General features: G+C 44.6%; 1 long non-coding RNA gene across 1 annotated transcript; it reads left to right on the forward strand.

Moving 5' to 3' along the window:
• The first annotated feature begins 807 nt into the window (after positions 1–807).
• Positions 808–9,134, forward strand: LOC309329002. Its single transcript, XR_014151004.1, has 3 exons — positions 808–885; positions 8,770–8,943; positions 9,083–9,134. It is a non-coding gene; the product is annotated as an uncharacterized lncRNA (long non-coding RNA).
• The last annotated feature ends 13,043 nt before the right edge of the window (positions 9,135–22,177 follow it).

Below are 22,177 nucleotides of genomic sequence, written 5' to 3' on the forward strand. Positions count from 1 at the left end.
ACAATTTCTGTTCTCATCCTGAAGCAAAGTTCTTAACCTGAAGCACTATTTCTGGGTTAGCGGAGTCTGTAACCTGAAGCGTATGTAACCTGAAGCGTATGTAACCCGAGGTACCACTGTATTCTCGTGCCAGCTGAGGTAATTCAAGACATTCTGCTGTCCAGGGTGGGCGACAAGGTGGGAGACAAGGTGGCGCTCCCACTGTCCCTGTAGAGCATCTGACAGGGCTCATAGCTGAATTGTAGCTCAGCATTTTCAGTTGTATGGACCAATGTGCAGCTCTGCTTGGACTGCATTCTGTGTAATGGAGGAAGTATCATCCAGCTGTGTTAGCACAGGGACATGGGACCCCAGGAAGCTGCTCTATACAATGCAGATTATTTGGCCTTGCACTCCACATTGCAGGGGGTTGCACAGTACAATCCTTTTGGTCCCTTCCAACTCTACAATCCTATGATTCTGTCTCAGTATTACCAACACTGACTGGCAGCAGCTCTCCATGGTTTCAAGCTGCAGATGTTTCCCAGCCTTGGCTGGAGATGTTGGGGATCAAACACAGGGCCGTCTGCATGCCAAGCAGCTGGTCTACCACTGACCTACAGCTCCTCCCTTAGGTTTTCCAAGCCAAAATGAAGATCAAATGTAGTTTTCCATGCACGTAGCTATTGCCCGCTAGCTTCACCTGCTGATCCAAATCTTTCAGCCAATGCTGAAAATAGACCATGAGGCATTACACAATGAATTTCTTTTGAAGAAAATAAACCCCCCACCCTCCGTCCTAGACGCACACATGGGAAATGACTAAGCTGTTTGCCTAGGAATGGAAGAAGCACCTTCTGAACTCAGCCTCTGGGATGCCAGCCTGATATCAGAGAACTTGATGAGGCAAGCCATTTCCCTATTATGATGCATATTATCACTATTATTATGAGTTGGGATTCAAGGCGGCTTACAACATTTAAAAATAATAATTATACTTTTCCCTAATGTGTTTAAATTTTAGAGCTTAAGAATTGCCTAAATCAGAGCATATGCACTTTTCGGTCAGTATATTATATATATTTATATTATTTAGGAGGAAACGTATAGACCTCTTAATCAGTGTACGTATTAAAATGTATCAACAAAGCACAGATTTAAAACTGCAATACCTTTTTCGTTTTTTAAGGGCTTTAAAGTTATTGGCTTGGGAAATACTAATCTGGCAGATTGGCATGACAATAAATGCCTCTCTCTGTTCCTAGTAGCTGGTAGGATGAATTTGTTTGCTTGTTTGTTTGTTGCATTGCTGATCCACCGTTTTCTCCAATGAACTCAAGGTGATTCACATGGTTCTTCCCCCCTTGTCATTTTATCTTCCCAACAACCCTGCAAAGTAGGCTAAGATGAGAGGCAGTGGTTGGTCCAATGTCCCCCCCATTGAACTTCATGGCTGAATGGGCATTTGAACCCAGGTCTCCCAAGGTTTTAGCCCAGCAGTCTAACCACTATATCACATTGCACACAAGTCGGAGAAAGGCAGCGAAATGATACAAGCAAACCTGCCTAAATGTTATGAGAAGGGGCTACCGTGCCGTCCCTCCATTGCTGCTAGAAGAAAATGAAATCTCCTTTTTACATGAGGAGAAAGAGCGTGAGTGATGAATGGGTGGGAATGCATGTGTGCAGTGAAATTTAACCCATCTGTCCATCGACAAACACATGTATAGTATTAGGTGACACATTAATTGTACATTAATCAGGATAAAATGTCAAGGAGCTAATGCAAGTTACCATGTAATTTAGCTTTATTGCTTATACAGTGATGGCCATTACTACATTACTATCATTTAATAAAGTGGATTATTTCAGATTAACTAATGTCACTGCAGAATCTATTTCCATCCAGCCTCATTTGCTATATTTCTCGTGGGCAAGTGAACAGTGATTTATGTAAACCTGAGGAAGCTGCCATGGATGTGCCACCCTTTCCCCCTTTTGAGGGAGCCAGTGTGGTGTAGTGGTTAAGAGCGGTAGTCTTGTAATCTGGTGAACCGGGTTCACATCTCCGCTCCTCCACATGCAGCTGCTGGGTGACCTTGGGCCAGTCACACTTCTTTGAGGTCTCTCAGCCCCACTCACCTCACAGAGTGTTTGTTGTGGGGGAGGAAGGGAAAGGAGATTTTTAGCCGCTTTGAGACTCCTTAGGGTAGTGATAAAGCGGGATATCAAATCCAAACTCTTCTTCTCCTCTTCTTCTTTTGCTAAGCAGCCACACTTAGCACTTCCTTAATTTCTTTTCCAAGGGAAAGGCACAAGGGAAGGGATCAGAGGGTGCCATTTTGGCCTGGCAAAAGCAGAGGACAAATGAGAATGTATATGCGATGCTAATTTATATGCATAGATGCACAATTAGAAATAATTGTGATCATCAGGATAGAAATGCAAGACTCCTCGCTATGCTAAGGAAGGCTGTGACCAACTGACCTGTGGGCCTTTCAGTCTGCTCTCCGAGTGCTGTCGATGGATAGTTCCAAGTCCGGATGAAGGAGAAATTGGATTTTAAGCACCAAATGTGAGCAATGTCAAACTTTCTGGGGAACCAAATCACAGCTGTCCTTCCAGATCCACTCTTACTGAAATTTTGTGCTGCACTTCTCCGACCAACCTTTAGGAGAAAAAAATGCATGTATTAGGGAACAGTGTGCATAAAAATGAATATATTAGCAAAAATGACATAGACTAGTATTGAGGGAGGGGACTGGATATATTAGGCAAAATGGCATATGGAAATGTGTATATGTGGAGAAATTTCCACTGAAATGCTGATAAATTTTCATGAGGAAATTTTTTTAAAAAAAGCAAACTGACAATTTGGAGAATTGAACTTAAGGTTGGGAAACTATGAGGAACCAAAAGTGATAAATGCACACAACGTCATGCATCATGGTGGAAATGCGTGTAAAATTGAACACATTCCTGAAAACAGCAGACACAAAAGCATTATATTAGAGATGATTGCTTATGCTTGCACTTTAGTCAAAACTAAATTTTACCCATTTTTGTAAAGCAACGTGGGCTAAATAATAATAATAATAATAATAATAATAATAATAATAATAATAATAATAATTTATTATTTATACCCCGCCCATCTGGCTGAGTTTCCCCAGCCACTCTGGGCGGCTCCTAATCAAGTGTTAAAAACAATACAGTGTTAAATATTAAAAACTTCCCTGAACAGGGCTGCCTTCAGATGTCTTTTAAAGATAGGATAGCTGCTTATTTCCTTCACATCTGAAGGGAGGGTGTTCTACAGGGTGGGCGCCACTACCGAGAAGGCCCTCTGTCTGGTTCCCTGTAACCTCACTTCTTGCAATGAGGGAACTGCCAGAAGGCCTGTGGCGCAGGACCTCAGTGTCCGGGCTGAACGATGGGGGTGGAGACGCTCCTTCAGGTATACAGGACCGAGGCCGTTTAGGGCTTTAAAGGTCAGCACCAACACTTTGAATTGTGCTCGGAAATGTACTGGGAGCCAATGCAGATCTCTCAAAACCCGGTGTTATGTGGTCCTGGCAGCCACTCCCAGTCACCAGTCTAGCTGCCGTATTCTGGATTAATTGCAGTTTCCGGGTCACCTTCAAAGGTAGCCCCATGTAGAGGGTGTTGCAGTAGTCCAAGCGGGAGATAACTAGAGCATGCACCACTCTGGCGAGACAGTCCACGGGCAGGTAGGGTCTTAGCCTGTGTACCAGGTGGAGCTGGTAGACAGCTGCCCTAGACACAGAATTAACCTGTGCCTCCATGGACAGCTGTGAGTCCAAAATGATTCCCAGGCTGCGCACCTGGTCCTTCAGGGGCACAGTTACCCCATTCAGGACCAGGGAATCCCCCACACCCGCCCGCCCCCTGTCCCCCAAAAACAGTACTTCTGTCTTGTCAGGATTCAACCTCAATCTGTTAGCCGGCATCCATCCTCCAACCACCTCCAGGCACTCACACAAGACCTTCACCGCCTTCAGTGGTTCTGATTTAAAGGAGAGGTAGTTGCTCCTGGGGCACCTCTGAGATTAGGGGTCCTGACGCTTAAGCTTCATTAGTTAGTACTTAATTCGTTCCAGAGGTCCGTACTTAACCTGAAACTGTTCTTAACCTGAGGCACCACTTTAGCTAATGGGGCATCCTGCTGCCGCCGCGCCGCTGCCCCTGGAACAGAATGCTGGTCTAAGTGAGTCTTTGACCTCATCCAGCAAACTCTTCTTATGTTCTTATAGACTACAACAACCCCCATGGACTTAGGACACAGGATTTCCTTGGAATGTTGGTGGCTGGGAGTCACAAGTGGGGAGAACTGTTGCTCCACTCATGTCCCACTTGCAGGCTTTCCAGAAGCATCTGCTTGGCCACTTTGAGAATAGAATATGGGACTAAATGGGCCTTTGGTCTGAACCTGCAGGGCTCCCCTTTGTTTCCTATGAATAGGGCTACCTCACACTGTAAAATTCAAAATGTGCCACTTTTTTCATTGAACAAGTTCCTGGCAGAAACACTGTTATCCAACACGTAGGGATTGGGGTGGTTTTTTTCCTGCCATTCTACATGCAGAAAGGAACCATTTCATCCCAACCTCAAACTGCGAGAGATGGGACTGCGGCAATTTAGAGATGAGGCATTACTATTAAAAGCTCCCCCCCCCCCGCCCACTTCCAAAAACTTCTTAACTTATGCCTGTAAGGTGTCTGACTTCATTGCACATTTGTGTATTACTCTTTGCAAACAGGTAATGAATAGGGCTCCATCATGCATTATTCTTCAGATGAGAGCATGTACCCCCCCACTCCCCGATTAAGCAGCTGCTGCTGTTACAAAGCTGTCATCTTTGTTGCTAGGGAGACTCTGTGCACGTGCCAGAACATGATTGGTTCATTTGCCACCTTTCTGACATGGTGTGTGGACTCCAGTGAACCCAACACAATGAGGAATTCTAGAAGAGGAGTCCATTTTGTTGCAATGAAATAAGGACTTGATCATAGGATTTTTAATTTTTTTTAAAGGAGAGGTGTTGGAATTGCAGTAGGAGAGAAACATTTCAAGTTTGCTGTAGTGGTAGTGATGTAAAAAATAGTTTGGCTTTTGCTGCCCAACTCCCCAATGGAACTCTGAGTTCCCTAAGTCCATGATCGGTCAGAGAAGAATGGATGGAGACAGGATACAGCGGAAAGCAACGCAGATATTTATTTTTCTGTTGCAACGGAGTTCCCTCCCATCCTTCCAAGGAGGGAGAGACCCTGAACAAAAGTGTGCAGGAACCTTTAAAGACTTTGAGATTGCCCAGCCCCCTTAGACAAAGACTACCCCAAAATCATCATACATACATCATAGGAGGCCCGCACCCTGGCCAGTTGTATATTCATACACAACTATGCCCTTAAGACAGCATTTGTAAGTGAAAAGACCATGGGAAGGCTTTCCTCATTTGCCTCCCTTACTGCAGATGAATATTTGAGGTCATTGGGAGAGTCAGAATGGCTTTAGGATTGCTCTCCTGTACTATTTCAGACATATGGTTTATATATTTATATATGTGTGCATTTATGAATAGATTCAGGTAGGTAGCCGTGTTGGTCTGACGCAGTCGAAAGTCTTTAAAGATTCCTGCACACTTTTGTTCAGGTTTGGTGAGAGATGTCTAGGAGAGCAAAATATCTCTTGAGATTTGGGAGAGATCTTGCAAGCTCTTTCAGGGACCAGTTCTAGCACTGCTTTTCCACAATCAGCAGGATCCCAGGATTCCAGAACTAACAGCTGTCCATTTGGAGCAAAGGAAGGCAAGGACCCATAGTCCAGGTGGGGCTCACTAGCTTGGGGAGGAGTTGTGTGATTCCTCAGCTGGAGTAGACTCAGGACAGGTGAGGCTCACATGCCTCCTCAACCCCAGAAGCTATAACAGGCCTGCATCCTGACCATCTTTCCCTTCAAACAGGATAGGTGAACCTCTAAGAAGAGCAACTCACCCCTTGAGTGCAAGACCAAAGCCATAGTAAATCCCTAAAGATGGGCAACCTAGCCATGTGGGATATTGCTTATGGTCAATGAAAGCCCAAGCAGAGATTCATACTGGGGAATGTTGCTATGGCATACTGGAGGAGCAGGGCCAGGAGGCTATCTTTGACACCCAAGAACACAAAAAAGCAGAAGCAAAACAACTACATATTTCATTTTAAATGGACCTTCCTGCTAAGTGTAAAGCATAAACCCTCATTTTTAAAGGAAAAAGGGAGAGAAGGCTTCTCACAAAGTGTTAGAATATCGCAAGTAATCTAACAACAGAACAAAAAAAGATTATTTTATATGATACAGTATCCTATATCCAGCTATGAGCACTGCTACACTTGCAAACAGCCTTAAGAGGCCTGACATGCAAGTCTCTTCAGGGTTACATAAACACATCCAGTTATAACATCAGGGAAGAGTGGACATCAGGTTGTTGGGTGGGGCAACAATTTTAAATAAAATTATAGCCTCAAACAGGGGGTTGTTATAAGAATTTTAAGGTCTCAAATATAGAATAAATATTCATAAATGAAATAATTTTTTTAAAAAAAAATTAAAAAATTGTCCAGTAGCACCTTAGAGACCAACTAAATGTGTTCTGGGTATAAGCTTCCATGTGCATGCACACTTCTTCAGATACCATGCACACGAAAGCTTATACCCAGAACAAACTTCGTTTCCAACAACTGGTATTCAGAAGCATTGCTGCCTCCAGCTGTGGAGACAGAGCATATCCATCATGGCTGGTGACCACTGATAGCCTCCTCCTCCATGCATTGTCCTGTCTTCTTTTGAAGCCATCCAAGTTGGTGGCCAGCACTCCCTGCCATGGGAGTGAGTTCCATAGTTTAATTGTGTGGTGTTTTTGTTTACCTGTCCCAAATCTTCCAATATTCAACTTCACGGGCTGTTCTATTGCTAAGAGAGAAGAAGAATAATTTTTCTCTAGCCATTTTCTCCATGCCATGCATAATTTTATAAACCTCTATAATTTTGCTTCTTACTCACCCCACACCAAGTCAAACCATTGGTCCATCTAGCTCCGTATCGTCTGCACCAGGGATGGGAGATTTGTGAACCTCCAGATGTGTTTAGCCTTCAACTCCCATCATCCCTGACCATTGATCATGCAGGCTGAGGCTGATGGGAGTTGGAATCCAATTTTGGAGGGCAACAGTTTCCCCTTTCTATCCCTGATCTACAGTGGAGAACCCAGAAGTTCTCCAGGGTTTCAGGCAGGGGGCATTCCTAGCCCTAAAAGGAGATGCCAGACATGAATCTGGGATCTTATGCATGCAAACCAGATGCTCTTCCACTGAGCCATGGCCTTTCCAGGAGGACTGACATTCTCCAGCAGCCAAGGAAGCACTTGATAACATTTTTTTTTTAAAGCAATACATCCTTTTTTTGGGGGGGGGGCACAGGGAATATCTCAACCCCAATTGTTGATGTGCCCAGAAAAATGTGTATGAATGCACATCTCTTATTGCTGCTTTAAGTGAATTCTGACACATCTAGACCCTTAACAGAAATCACAACATTGCATCTAACCAAATTGTGCTCAGAGCAGACCCATTGAAATCCATGGGTTCAAGTTAGTTTTGTCCATTGATTTCCATGGGTATGCTCTGATTTAAAACTTGATACTGCCTTGCACCTTTGCAAGCTTCATGCATCTCTAAACTACATCCGTCTCCCTCTCATGTTAAATAAAATGGAGTCGCCGGTGTTTGTCATTGTTCTTTAAATGGAAAAAAATCAAATGATAATAGACTGAGATTTGGTCATCTTGGGTAATAACTTGATTCGGTGCTTTGGATGTAAGTGTTTAAGGTTTCTGTGATAAAATGGTAACATTATACTCCTAAAGCATGATAATGACATCAACGGATGTAACAGTGGAAGGGAGCGGACAGAATGTAATGCCCACAGGGCTGGCCTAATAGGAATAATTTTTAATGTAATGGAAATCGTACCACTAATGTTTTCTCAGCCTGATGCTGTCCCCATGTCAGGGGGTTTTAGATTACACATGAATTCCCACCTCTGCACACCCTGACTTGAGTGTTAAACTAAAATAATTAAGAAAATGGCTTTCTGAGTGAAGCAGCCTGTGTTTTCCTCATTTTAACTCTTGCCAGCCCAGGAGAATTCTGCGCAGTGGGTATCTAATACAGTGTGTTTACTTATTTCCTTCTCCCTCCCAATCCATTTTCCTTTTGTGTTTTGTCTTTTCAGATTGTGATTTGTAAGCTATTCCAAGAGCCTTTCCCCCACTTTTTGGCTGAAGAGTAGGATAAAAGAAAAAACCAAATTAAATGAAAAACCTACTAAAAACGAGCTTTGATTTTAAGCAATTTAGTACATTCTGTAACCTGCTCTTCTCCCGAAAAATCAGGAGTCAGACCCACAGTACGGAACACACAGCTCCCAGTGGAGATAAGCTGTGAAGCTGAGCCATGGGGATCAATGAACTGAGACTCCCTCCCAAGATCTCAGCAATCAGGCATGGATACAATTTGCTGGATTGGTTACTGGACTTTTGATTTGTGCCTGGATTTACGGCTGGCTTTTATCAGCTGCTGGGTTGGTTGCATTGATTTACGGTTTTATTGAGTTTTTGTGTGGCTTGTTTTAATTTTGACTGTTTTACTGTGTGTGTTGCCTGGAGAATATATATTTGCTTTAATTAGATGACTCGTAAACTGAATAAATAATAATTTTACAAAATCCCAGGAAGGATGGCCATGACCACTGAAGAGTGGTACCACTGCCATGGTTGCCGAGGCAACAAGCCCAGCACTGGCAGAAGGTGGCATGACCTGGGTCTCTAGAAGACACACCTCCAATGCCAGGGAAGTTGGTTCTATGGAGGTCAGCTCCTGATGCCTAGTGGGAGATGGGAGAGAGGTGAGGCTGCAGTTGTAGAACCTTCTTGATATCTAAAAGCCAACAGGGCATTAACTATGGAAAACTAAGTTCAACTTAATTAAACTATGGTAAGCAAACTTAGTTTAACTAACTTAAACTATGGCATTTACTCCCACAGGAGGCAGTGATGGCCACCAACTTGGATGACTTTAGAAGAGATTTGGATAAAATTCACCGGGGGTGGGAGATAAGGCTATCAATGGCCACTATCCTATGTTCTGTCTTCACTGTTGAGAGGCAGTAATGATTCTGAATACCCACCCATTACTGGAAACTGCAGGAGGGCAGAACACTCTTGTGCTCAGGTCCTGCTAGTAGGTTTCCCATGGGTATCTGGGTGGTAGTTGTGAGGACATGACTGGGGAAGGGCTTCCTTAGCATTCATACAGTGTGCCTAGTTGGTGAGCATAGAATGGAGGCGGAGCAGGGAACAGTTTATGGAACCCCTTCCCCTTTGGAAATGAAGCCCAGGGGGAATACTCTGAATTCAGGGAAGGGTACTGGTGTTCAAGGTAATTGGCATCCATCTCCATCCATCTCCACCCTTTTCCTGCCCATGGTTGTGGAGGACACAATGGTCAGGATATTGGTGACATTTAGGTCCAGGTTTTGGCACAGAAACTGCCTTGCTTGACCTCTGTTGGGAGAGAGACAGGGAAAATACACCCCTGTTAATTCTCCTCGACCTCTCAATAACTTTTGATACCATCGACCATAGTACCCTTCTGGAGTGACTGTCTGAGTTGCAGGTGGGTGGCATTGCATTGGATGGTCGTTTCCAGAGGGTGATGCTTGGGGTGTGCTCTTCACCCCCCTGGAGCCTTCAGTGTGGGGTTCCTTTGTGTTGTATCCCCTCTGCTGTTCAACGTCTACATGAAACTACTGAGTGGGTTCATCCAGAGTTTTGTAGTATGTTATCGGCAATATGCTGAGGACACACAGCTCTCCTCCTTTACATCTGCAGGTGTGGCCATGGATGTGCTGGACTTGCCTCGGTAATAGACGATGAGAGCCAACAAACTGAAGCTCAGTCCAGATAAGACTGAGCCACTGTGAGTGGCTGGTTCCCCAGACCAGATGGGTGGGAGGTTTCCTGCTCTTGATGGGGTTACACTCCCTTGGAAGAAGCAGATGTGCAGCTTGAGGGTACTTCTGGTTCCATTGCTATCACTTGAGGCTCTTGGGATCTCTGTGACACAGAAGATCATCTGTGCTCCAGTATCCTATTGGTTTGATTCATGCAGTGTGTTATACAGTATGTGGGGAACATCTGGCCTTTGGGCTTAATCAGGCCAGACATGGGTCCCAATTTGGCCTGTGAACCATTTCCCCCAAACCAGATCCCACCTCCTACCCTACACCTGACATAATAAGTGACTTCAGATGTCGGGCAGGTAGAGGCACAGCTGCCAATGAGCAATCATTTTTTTTTTTTTTAAGAATAATTTTTATTAACCGACCAGTCACATCAAATCAAACCAAATTACATAAATTCCAAATTACACATCCGAATTTTAAATTTTTGTTGGGGGTACCCATATTTCAAGTTCCGAAGGGATCCAATCAACTTCTTACTTCTTACTGCTGTTTTAATATCCACAAATCTAACCTTATGATGTTCACAGTACTATCCAGTCCTTTCTTATTATTTTTCCACATCTCTTGTTGTTATTTTCATATATTTTTCCTTTCTCTTTGTGACCTCTGATAGTCTCCGCAAGCTGGTTAGAACAGTTTGTAATCCTGTGTGGATATTTTTTTTTATCCAGTAGCCATATCCAGACGTTTTCCATATAACATCACTTCCATACATCAAAACAGTCTTAGTGTCATTAATCTTCACCAATCTGCCTCCTTTCTCAAAACCTCTGAGGAGATTCACTAGGAATGCAGTCTGAAAACAAATCCGTTCTTCTTCCCGGCTATAAATCCTTTGGCAAGATGGCGACTCCGAATTAATTGCTGCGCCATTCCCAAAAGCTCTTATTGCTTCTCGGTCTCCATAAAGCATACTTTTGGTTAAAGTTTATCTCCACACAGACCTTAATCATCCTGCTTGGGTCAGTTCAACTGACGGTTCTAATGAGGAGGGGTTCTTGTAAATCACATAGAAGGAAAGTAAAAAAGGTCCCCCTCCATTCAGCCCCGTTGTCAACATACCCCGCCTTTGGTGTATCTTCATCGTAAAATATTCCTGTTTCTCCAGCCCATCGTCTTCTTTCGCAGAGGTCACTTAAATTAGCAGACTTCACTCCCCTTCTTCACTTGAAATATGTGCATTTGCTTCTTTTGTAATTAATTATTCCAAATTGCTGCAACTAGTGCACGATCAGAGACAGCATCCAGGAGAGCCGATGTCCACACGGGGGCATTCTACCTAGGGCCCTCAACCCCTTCTTTTGAATTAGGGGGTGATTTATGGGCACAGCAGGCAAGGGCAGTGTTCCCCATTTCCTTGGGGCAACAAGGGAGGCTGCCTACTCCCATAACAGCCTCTTAATTACCCCGTGTGGGTCAGAGAGATGGTATTGTCGGCCATTTTCCAATGCGCCCCCTAGTGGCCCCCCCGCCAATGAGCAATCATGAGCCTTAACACTCTTTAGCAAGGGAGACTTGCTGTCACTTTCAATCAGCTTATCGACAGAGACAGGATGCTCTCTGGGATCAGCTGTGCTCAAGCTGCACTACAAAGGAAAAAAGAAGGGCCACCTGCTGCTAGGGTGATGTTAGGTGATGGACAGGTGTGTGGCACCACCCACCCACTCAAGTGGCCAACTGAGCAGGGAGACCAGTGTCTGGCCTACCAGTTCTACTGCAATGCAAGCATACCATGGAGGGAAGCCACACACATTGGAGAGTATCCTGGGATGTGTTCTGAAGTTCACATTTCTATGAGGAGGGCTCTTGTATTAGTACTTACCAAGCAGAAGAGATTGTTAAGAGACTATTGCATCATAGCTCCTGGCCTTTGACAAATTTGTTTTATTGAATTTATAATCTTCTGTTCCATATAGAATGGTTGTACTTGCTTTGCAGCTGAAAATTTTTATCCAGTTTTTTCATTGCATACTATACTACTGTAGCTCACCCTGGGACCCTGTGGTGAAGGGTAAGGAAGAAATCTTATGAATGAATGAATGAATGAATGAATGAATGAATGAATGAATCTTCTTTGGCAATCACCACTAGCTGAGTAAGATTGTCTTCCATAAACATGGTTTTAACAATGAGTCCGTAAGTGACTGTGAAGGCCAGTTCTGGATCCACATGTCCTTCCACAGTGGGGACATAGGCTTCCGGGTGGGAATTGATCATGGTGAGGATTTGCTAGACGTGCCTTCCTCTTAGCACGTTTCTCCCTTTTCTCCTGAGTTTGAGCATCTTCAAAGCCCATGACACCTTTGGGAAAGGCTGTTCTTCAATTAGAGTGCTTGCAGGCCAGTGTTTCCCAGTTATACTACATTTTTTTTAGGTTTGCCTTGAGAACATCTTTGAACCTCTTTTGTTGTCCACCGGCATTACACTTTCCATTCTTAAGTTGGAAAAAGAGTAGTTGCTTTGGAAGACGATAATCAGGCATCCGCACAACATGACCAGTCCAACGAAGTTGATGTTGAAGAATCATTGCTTCAACACTAGTGATCTTTGCTTCTTCCAGTACGCTGGTATTATGTGACTGAGGAAATTAGTGAGGCCTTAACTTCACCCCTAGAAGCAGCATCTGGGGAGGGAAGGAGCCTCTGTCCTATGAAAGGCTTCAGGCCTGCTTGCTGGTTTCCCTCAGGCATCTGGTTGGCCACTGTGGGAATAGAGTGCTAGACTAGATGGACCTCCCTCTTGGGCCTGATCCAGCAGGGGTCTTCTTATGTTCTTAACAGGAGCTGGCTGATTTCGGACTTGTTAGATCTACAGTACTTTGTTTTTCATCACGACCAAAAGATCTACCAATATCTAGAACACATTTGGAATGAACCTACACCAGGGACCACTTGGAATTAAAGAGCAGGGTAGCTCATGCATACATTCAGAGCCAGGAGATTTGTTTCCAGTACCAGCTATGAACTGAGCTCATGGTCCTTTCATGCAAAATCCCATTCTGGGCTTGATTTCTTCATCTCAGTAGCCTTATTTGGGAGAGAAATGTCATTTTGTTGTTGTGCCCAACAGTTGTGCCCAACAGTTGGGACACACAGAAGGAAGAAACAAATTTATTTTGTAAGGAGAGTAGTAGGAAACTGGTTTTGGAAAATTGCATTAAATTGTATTAATTTGGCAACGATTTGTAATTGTAATGGTTCTAGGGGTTGCTCGTGTGTAAATCAGCGCCACGCTTGGCTGAGTTACCTGGGTGAACCCTTTCTGTCCAGACAGCCACTCACCCGTGGCTGTCTCAATCGCTGGCAGAATCCGTCAGTGGGCGTTTCTTGAACTTCTTCCAGCAAAGAAGCTCTTTGACGCCTAGTCTCCACCTACTCTCCCTGCGCGGAAGCCTTCTGCGCAGGGAGGGTGTGGGCAGCGGAGGACCCGTGCTCTCCCCGCTGGTCTCCGGCGAGGAGTCATGGAGCCACCTCGCCGATTCTCCCATCTGCCCCCCTTCTCCACTAGTGTTATGCTGATTTCCTTCCCCAGAAGATGGGCTGCTTCTCTCCCTCCCGGTACGCTCTCCAGAATCCCTCTGGAGTCCTCCCTCTCCCTCTGGCTCCGATGGCAGTTCCCTTACAGTAATAATTTGGAATTTTTATCAAAATAATTGGCAAAAAGAGAGAGAAACAAATCAGTACTCTCCAGCCAGCAATGTAGGTTTTTTTGTTTTGCCTTGGCTGCTATTGTTGTTGTCAATTTTTTTTTGTGTGTGTGTGTGTGTGTGTGTATGGGGGCGGTAAATATGCACTTGGTGAGCACAATGCATTGGATTTCTGAAGTTGTAATTCCTGGTTGATTTTGAGCCCAGTATTATTCAGACCACCCACTCAAGGTACCTGACAGGTCTCTGGGGCATAACCATTGTCCTGTGTAAATTTGCCCTAGAATACATCTGCATACACACACGTGTATGTGTGCATTCCATGAGAAATGTCTGTTGTTCCTAATTATCTCACGAAGAACTCCTGATAGGCTTTCACTAATCACCAGGGCTTCTTGGCAGAAAGTCTGTAAATTGCTACAGTCAGGAAACCAACAGAAAGTGAACAAAACCCTTCTCAAGTGGGAAAAAAAATAAAGGAACGAATTAGCTGGGGAGGGTGTTATTGCATGTTCCCTTGTCCGTGTTCTCTCTGACCCAGGAATGGCTCATCACTTCATACTTCCTCACTTCACACAGATTGCAGTTTTGGCTAGGAATCTTTGCACATGGTGGGAATTTGCCTAGGGCTGAGGCTGGCTTGCACCCAAGCACATTTCTGTGGCCAAGCGTTTCCAGATCGCTGCCCCATGTGTGAGCCTGGTTCTGATCCCCAAGCCCAGGAAAGATGGCGAGGGCTTTTGTCTTGGATCTAAAACACCTCATCTGTCGGAAGCTGGGGAGGCGGTGAGCTTCCCTGCCTTGATAGCATGCTTCTTACACAGAAGAATTTTAGTAGACTATAAAGTTTCATTTCCCACAGAGAACAGGAAATTTTCGTCATGATGAAGCTGATCTTTCCAGATTTCTCTGTGCAATGCTGGAGAACATGAAATATTTTTCCCCGGATTTCTCTGGCTGTGTACCAGAGGTGAATAATTCTAAGGAGGTACAGTGGTACCTCAGGTTACATACGCTTCGGGTTACATACGCTTCAGGTTACACACTCCGCTAACCCAGAAATAGTGCTTCAGGTTAAGAACTTTGCTTCAGGATAAGAACAGAAATTGTGCTTCAGCGGCGTGGCAGCAGCAGGAGGCCCCATTAGCTAAAGTGGTGCTTCAGGTTAAGAACAGTTTCAGGTTAAGAACGGACCTCCGGAACGAATTAAGTACTTAACCTGAGGTACCACTGTACTCTCTCTCACAAAACAAAGCATGCATACTTTCAGGCCTAATGCTTTAAATCTATTTGAAGCCAAACACTTGAAAACAAGATCTCATGCTGTTCACATACACCACATATAAACTTGAAACCTATCAGTATGAAAGATGATTGACACCATGGTAAAGTATCAGCTCCAGTGAACCCTGGAGTGGAATTTCAGGTACTTCGGTCTCACAAAGGGGTGGAGAACTCCCTACTTACATACCACTATTTTATATTGTGACTTTCTGTATGGTGTGATTATTTTCCACCTAGTCATTTTGATACGTTGGCACCCTATTTGAAAAATTTAACAATTCCAAAATAAAGATGCGCTTTCACTTACACAAGATTAAATATGCTGCCTTCAGCTGTACTTGAGGGTCAATTTCAAAATATTCCACTGGAAAACTGGTTATGTCCATGTGGAGATGGCAGTATTGAATCAGTAGCTCATGTACTGCTAGATTGTGCTCTTTATAAAGATTTGAGGAGTGAGGTTATTGCCCCTCTACCAGGTCGCTCAACCATTTGCTACTGTGTTCTTTCTTCTAGCAGATCAAGATAATCAAGTGACAGCAAAAACTGGAAAAAAAAAATTAGCAGGGGCAATTAGAATAAGATCGGTTATTTGATTATTGATGTAAACCTCCAGAATGTATTTTGCATAGTTAAGTTTTTACCTCTATCTTTAGTACATTTTATTGCTATGGCTAGTGGCTAATGCAAATAAAGATTCTTCTGATGTAGTATTTAAAATGTTGCTTTCTGTCAGCATAATTGCATGAAGGAAACTGAATGCATGTTTTCCACACTTAAGAATGTTGTGAATGAATGTGTGCACCTCGCATCTTTTCAGAAGCTCAGCATCTCAACAATGGCTCAAAAGAGCTGATTTGTGTAAAGCAATAAACATCCTTCCCTTGTCTCTCAGACTAAACCCAGCACCTTGTGGCAATGCACATTGATGGTGCTGAAGATTATGCATTAGGAACATAGGAAGCTGCCCTATACCTCAGTCGGACCATTGGTCCAGTATTGTCTACAGTGACTGGCAGTGGTTCTGCAGCGTATCAGGCAGGGGTCTCTCTCGGCCCTACCTGGTGATGCCAGGGATTGAACCTAGGACCTTCTGCATGGAAAGCAGATGCTCTACCACTGAGCTATGGCCCTTCCCAATGGCTGCTTGCACCCAAATCTCTGAGCGCCAAGAGACTCCCTGTGCTTTTTCTAAGGTTTGGTTTTCCTGGAATGAAGGTCAGTGGAGACTGCAGTGTCTTTAGGATATACAGCCAGTGTGGAGTAATGATTAGAGTGCTGGATCAGGACCTGGGAGACTTGGGTTCAAATCCCTGCTCAGCCATGAATCCCACTGGCTGACTTTGGGCCACTCACTGTCTCTCATCCTTGGCTACCTCACAGAGTTGTTGTGAGGATAATGTGGAGAGGGGGAGAAGTGTTTGGGGAACACTCTTTCTTGCTAGATGCTAGGAGAGGATATATTATCCTTCCTTCCTCATGTCTGTGAGTTCAACAGAGTGCATCCCTTCACCATTTAAAAGGGAAGCTTTGATAGGCCTTTTGGTTTAAGTAATCCAGGATGCTTTAATGCAGATTAGATTTTCCTGGCATTTTCCCTGTTTCTCCAACATAAAAAAATAACCACGCAAACAGTCTTGTAAAAATTAAAAATAGCACTTACTCACTCAGCATACTTGTTGAAGAGCAACAGATACAGCAGCTTTGTTCAGGCAGACTTAAAATGGCCATCCAGTTGCAAAGACATACTTTAGCCCAGTTTAAAATGGTGTCTGACATGCAGATGTTCTCACATTGCTGGAATGAGGTGAAAGGTCAAGGAGCAAAGAGGAAGTGCCCTGGCCAGGTGAGGAAATGATATGTATGGATATGCCCTCCCACTGACAGGTCACAGTGGGAGTGTCTCTCAGGAGTCCTTTATAGGAAACTGACAGAACTCTGAACTTCAGCGCTTATCATGTGTCTATCTAGCAAATGTGTACTGTTGGTTTGACTGCATTGTAAATACACCACAGATTTAGTACCTTGTAAGCTGCCACATACTGAATCAGTCCAGCTAGTTGAGGATTGCCTTTGTGTACCAGTTGCTGGGACGTGGGTGGCGCTTGTGGTCTAAACCACTGAGCCTCCTGGGCTTGCCAATCAGAAGGATGGCAGTTTGAATCCCCGCGATGGGGTGAGCTCCCATTGCTCTGTCCTAGCTCCTGCCAACCTAGTAGCTCGAAAGCACACCAGTGCAAGTAGATACATAGGTACCGCTGTGGCGAGAAGGTAAGCAGCGTTTCCATGTACGCTCTGGTTTCCGTCATGATGTTCCATTGCGCCAGAAGCGGTTTAGTCATGCTGCCCACATGACCCAAAAAGCTGTGTGTGGACAAACGCCAGCTCCCTTGGCCTGAAAGCAAGATGAGCGCCACACCCCATAATCGCCTTTGACTGGACTTAACTGTCCAGGAGTCCTTTTGCTTTTTACCTTACCAGTGGCTGGGAATCTCTAGTGGGGAGGAGAAGACTGTTCCACGGACATCGTTCTTGCAGGCTTCTCATAGGCAGCTGGTTACCCACTGTGATGTCAGGGTCCTGGACTAGTTGGGCCTTTTGCCTGATCTAGCAGGGCTCTTTTTATGTTCTCCTAAGAGGCTAATACCCACAAACACACACCAACCCACAAAAAAAGTTCAAAGCATTACCTGCTTGGTGTCTTATCTCATTGAAAAGCTGGGTCAAGGCAGATCTAACTCCCCTCCTAAAACTAATCAAAGAAGCTAAAAATCATTGTCAATATCGCCTCCCCATCCTGGCTGTGCCTGGCAAGCAACATGTTAAATGGATTGTAACTGGATCCTATGGAGACCATTGGCAACCTGGTTATCAGTGGCAGTAAATGGAAGATAATAGCCCCACTAGAGAGTTATGAAATGGCTTGTCTTTGAGCCGCCAACATGTTTCGTCTCTCTTTTATTATATTCACAGCAGTAATCTGATATGTCCTGACTTCTGTCATCTGTATGTAATGCTTATCAACCCTCCACCATTGATTCACCCTCTTGTCAGGGACAATTATACCTCAAAGTGCCGAGGTTACGGCTGAACCAATATTATGACTAGAAAGGGAACACAGCAAAGCCACGGCACATCACAGCGAGCAATTTCAAAGCTGACGTCAAAGGCAAGGCAAGCACTGCAGATTGGGGGGTGGGGGGGAGGTGAAAGGAGAGGGGAGAGAAGAGACTCTGTGGCCACGCTCCCAGGGCACTTCCAAACATTGCCAAGGTGAAGGGCTTGGACGATGGTGAGGATGGAAGTGTTTTTCGATACGCCACACATTGGGACGGATGCCACTAGGGCTGTGATAAGCCCTCATTTGCAAGTACTTGGAAGGAGACAGATGAAAGTTGCCTGTGGCACTGGATGTGAGCAGATGTTCGCCCCAGGAGCAATGCACTGTGTTTTCGCACGGATACATGAATGTACGAGCCCCAAGCTCTGAATTGCATTTGTCCTCAAATCTCTGAAAGCCGAGTGGATTGCGCACAGTTGATTTTAAAATGCAAAATTAGTATCATTACGAGGGTTGTTCTGCATGCTCGCCAGGTTCCGTTTTCCATTCAAAGTTGAAGGGATGGGGAAACAGCTAAAATGCTTTCCCCCAACAACGCCTTTGCCATCTTTCCCCTAATCAGCTGTTTCACTGCCATCAGAGGTGGATTTAAAGGCAGTGTGACTGGTTCCCTAGCACTGGGTGCTGATTTGAGGGGTGCGCTGCAAGGCGTTGCAACTATGACATAGTGCACACACAGAAAATAAGATGAGAGGTTGGGTGGTGTTGAATTTTGGCTTCACGCAGGGTGCAACTGAAATTTGAAAAACCAAAGTCTGTCCCTGCACCACATTTCCACCCCCATCTACATAGCAAATGTTCTTAGGCATAATCACATGGGCAGGCCTATCCAACTGGGGATCCCATGTGGAACAGAATGATGTCATGATGCAACAAGGTGAATTAGACTTGGTTATGTGGTGACATGATCACATAAAGCCAATTGAGAGGGAGGGCAGTGTTTCTAGACAGTAATCATGTGGGTAATCCTAGTTTATTGTGAATTCTGTAATGAGCTGTGTGGCATCAGTTTGGCTATCTGATGTCCCTAAGGACCCACAATGGCAAGGGCAACAGCTCCTGAATGGATAAACACTGAATTGATTGTGTGCAACAATCACACAAATATTGTTGAAAGGAAAAAAGTACTGTTGAGGTGCCGCAGAGTAAGCTGCTCAGTAAATCACATAGTTCAAAGCTGGAGATAACTATTAGAAAAAAATGACCTTCACAGACTCAGCCTAATGAACACAGCAGCTCATGTTCTGTAGGTCCTACTCCATAAAATCAGTTGCCAAGACTAAAGGTACCTGCCTCTCTACAGCCATCTGTGTCTCTACCACTCCAGGGCATCTTCCAAACACTTGGAGACTGTGCCTGTGTGCAGCCTATCTTTGCTCCACCTATTTCATCCCTGTTAGCTAGGGATGATGGGAGTTGTAGTCCCAAAACATCTGGAGGGATGAGTTTGCCTATGCTTGGTCTACCTCCTGACCACAGGATCCTCATCTGTTGAGGCCAGTGATTCACTGTCTCAAGCCACTGAGGAGCATGAATGCATTTTTTTGCATAGCCCCACAAGAGTGTGATGGTTCCCCTGCACATGGTGCCGAGCCATGAGGGTACCTTCCCACCTCCTTCCTAAAGCCCAGTAGGCCCTTTCATCAGAAAGGAGGTATGACAGCTCTGACAGGGTCCTAGAGTCTTCCCTCTTCTTCCCCAAAGCCTAGTTAATGCTTATCCAGCTTTGGAAAGGAGATAGGAGGGCTCTAGGACCTTGCCAGAGTCTTTTGCCTCCTTTCCAAAGCCTGACACCTTGCTTAGGCGGCTTTGGGAAGGCAGCACAATGGTGTGTGTCAAATTTTGGCCTCACACAAGGCGCCACATTACCAAGGTCCACCCCTGGCTCCATCCTTTATCCTACACAGTCCTTACTTCTGTGCAGCGAGTAGAGAGCTGCTGCACTCAGGTCCTGTTTGTGTGCTTCCCACTGGCATCTGTGTGAAACACAGTAGGGCTCTTCTCATTTTCTTATGGCATTACTGTAGTCACACTATACAGTCATACCTCATGTTACGTCCGCTTCATGTTATGTTCTTTCAGGTTACGTCCCGCAGTGATCCGGAAGTACCAGAAAGGGTTACTTCTGGGTTTCACCACTCGCACATGCGCAGAAGCGCAAAATGACGTCACACACATGCGCAGAAGTGGCGAATCGCAACCCGCATGTGCATAGACGTGCCGCTGCGGGTTGCACTCTTTTCATGTTGCGAACGGGCCTCCGGAACGGATCCCATTTGCAACCAGAGGTACCACTGTAGTGTGATAGAAAGTTGGAGACAGATGATAGATAGATACATAATAGAGAGATAGACTGACTGACAGATAGACAGACAGACAGACAGCAACTGGCAGCATCAAGATACATGAGGCTTGACTTGACCAGATAACAAAAGCAGTTCCATTCTCTTGTTTTATCCATTAGCCATAACACCATTCAATATAGCACAAAACGTTGGCTGCACTCCAACCCATCACTTATTTAATGCCAAGAGATTGTTAACTCTTCACAGCACAATTTCTAACTAGGGCTGAATGTTTCTGTCAATTTCAGTTCCTTAGTTTTCCAGTCTCAACTCGCCACATTTCCACATCAGTTTGATGCACAATTTCCCCAAAGATATGCATTTTTCTGCACATTGTTCGGATGGAGGACTGCAGTGCAAAATATGCAGAAGTGAAGATTTCAAAGGCTAGCTATGTTTTTGATTCAAGAAGTGTGAATTAGGTAGGTTTGCATTAAAAAGTCAACCAAATTGAATTTATACTGCATCCCTATCATACAGACAGACCCTCCAAGTGTCCCTATTTTCTAGGGACAGTTCTGGATTTACAGAAGCTGTCCTTGTTTCTGATCAGATCCCGGAATGTCCCACTTTTCCTTAGGATGTCCCTATTTTCATCGGAGAAACGTTGGAGGGTATGGAATTATGTGACCCCCCGAGCCAAGGAGATAAGTAACTATGCAACCTTTAGAAGACATCTGAAGGCAGCCCTGTATAGGGAAGGTTTTTAATGTTTTATGTTTTATTATGTTTTTATATGTATTGGAATCCACCCAGAGTGGCTGGGGCAACCCAGTCAGATGCACACAAAATAATAATAATAATAATAATAATAATAATAATAATAATAGACGTCCCTAGTTTCATTAGAGAAATGTGGTGAACCAAAAGTAACCCTAGAAAGATATGCTAGTAAAACAAAATTACAAGTCCCTCAGTATCGTGCAGCAGTCTTCTTTCCTCCATTTTATTTTCTCACCCACTTAATCTCAGAATGTGGGAATGGTACTAGAGGAGGGTCTCAGATGGTTATTTTAAGGAGGTGGCAGGATTATTCAGGAAGAAGTGATTTTTGTGCTATCCTGGTCCAAGGCCCTTTAGGACAGGAGGCAGCCATCATTTGTCTCTAGCGAACATTTGGAATTATAGAGAAAATGCAAGTTAGAGGCGGGGGGGGGGGAAGGTTGCTGCGGAGTGTGTTTAGTAACAACAACAGCAGCAGCACAAAATGGCTGCCACGTCTAAAAAAGAGGAGGAAAAGAGAAAGGACCACAAAATTGTGTGGGCATGACCCCACTCATCATTGGGAAAAATGAACCTATATCAGTCACTTCCCCCCACTTGCTCACAGAGAGAAGCTCTTTGCACCTCTCCTGTTTTGAGATCGGGAGGCCACATAAAATTCCAATGAAACATGGGCATGTTTACAAGGGCATCTTCAATGCAGAAGATCCTGAACCTGTGCAAACAGGAAGTGAGCAGAAAGAGCAAACAGTGGGCGCTTTTTAACGGGATATTTGCTGAGACCATTTGCGGGCACCGTAGGAAGTACTGATGGGCATGGTGGTGTGCCTGGGCACCAGGTTGGAGACTGTTGATTTAGATCATTACAGATCTAAGTCATATGAATGGAAGCCACTAATTTACACAGTAACATGATGCGTTTGGATACTTCTGTGGGCCAAGGACTAAGTATACTGACAGCATTTTGTAAACCCCCATTGTTGAGCTTGATAGCTC

This window comes from Podarcis erhardii (genome assembly GCF_964252035.2).
Source record: "Podarcis erhardii genome assembly, chromosome: 14".
Lineage (NCBI taxonomy): Eukaryota > Metazoa > Chordata > Lepidosauria > Squamata > Lacertidae > Podarcis > Podarcis erhardii.